A 1,767-nucleotide genomic window follows, 5' to 3' on the forward strand; every position below is an offset into this window, starting at 1 on the left:
ACAGGGGATTTCGGAGTCATTCTGACACCGTCCCACACAACTTTAAATATCTCTTTATAGGAAATTTCTTTGCTTCCACGGTCTCTTTTATAAGAAACTAGACCAAGTAAGCTTTGATTACATATTTTATTCAGCCTATAATTCCACACCAACAATTTATAGTGATTTTCTAAAATTACATTACTGCTGCTGTCCAAGCAAATTATCACAATTTGCTCTTAAATTTCCAAGTCCAAACACTTATGAACTTACCATTTGGGTTTAAGACATATCATGGCCACATCATATCTTATTAAATCAACTCATTATGTCCTATTATGATTGAATTTACTCAACGATTAATCGCTTAAAACTTACCTCGGAAGTGGTTGACGACTAGATACCCACGGCTATTCATTTACTTTCTCTTTCCCTTATCCGACTTTGATCCTCTAGGCTCTTGAGCTAAATCAAACAATTTACTTCCCAATCAAACACAATCACACGGCATCCATATACATTTTAGAACCATTCTTAACATATTTACTACTCAAGCATGTAACTTAACAACTTAACCATTAGTTGCCGAACCACAAACAAAACATATTCATACGTCAATATCTCAAACCTTACCATAACAACCAATATGCAAGATATCACATATACATAACTTAGCTTACGAGAACATATGTATTACATCATAAACACATCTTTTACCAATTACCTCACTTAAGCCAAATTTTTATAATCAATCACAAAGAAAAATATACCACAATCACACTTCCAAAATGAGCTACCTCCATGGCCGATTATACTTCATCATTAACATATCTCATTTTCGAATCATATAATCAACATTTGTTCAAGACATCAAACCTCTTTAATTTTGGCTATTACTAATATAAACATTCACAAATCATTTTCTTAGGAAGACCAATTTCTTTCCATAACACATTCATCTTAATAGCTAGCTTAGCAAACCTCGATTTAACACATAGTTGTTCATAACACAACTTAAGCATACTCTCCATTCCATCAATTCCAAAACTTAATGTCTTACTCAAAAATGCTAAAAAGAAAATCCAAGAGTCATCAATCCACCATCACATGTATCATTAACAAGCTTCATATTTAGCATGCAATGACATTAACACAAAATCTACCTTGGCCGAATATCATCCCCATGATATAGCAAAGTTTTGAACCATGGACTAATTAGAACTCAAGCTAGCAACTAAGAACATGCATAAATCTCATGGCACAACCTCAAACATACCTTAATCTAGACACAAGTATGGCCAAACCTCCTCCTAATCCTCTTCCAAACCAAGCATGAAGCAAGAACCCCTTCCTTCTTCCTTAGAATTTCAGCTCAAAGAAATGAAAAAAAAGATGAACAACAAATTTTTTCTTCTCTTTTCTTCAACTCACGGCAAAGGGGGGGAACACTCACCATTCACTTTTTTTTTGTTCCCTTTCATTATTAAATTCCCATGCTCATTTTTTTATTTTTTTCTTACATACACCATTGTCCCAACATGTTTTATGACATGTTTTTACCCATAATCCTTTGTCATGGCCGGCCACTAGCTATTAGGGGGGAAATTTGACATGCAAGTCCCCCCCTTTTGATTACATGCACTATTAGGTCCTTATAGATTAGCCTATCACATTTCAAAAGTGTCACACAAGTCCTAATAACTGAATTCACATGCAATCGACTAAATCGAAGCTTGAAATTTTCACACATTCATATTCACATATTTTAGACCATAAATATCACATCCA

Source organism: Gossypium arboreum, chromosome 2 (assembly GCF_025698485.1).
Source record: "Gossypium arboreum isolate Shixiya-1 chromosome 2, ASM2569848v2, whole genome shotgun sequence".
In the NCBI taxonomy this organism is placed as follows: domain Eukaryota; kingdom Viridiplantae; phylum Streptophyta; class Magnoliopsida; order Malvales; family Malvaceae; genus Gossypium; species Gossypium arboreum.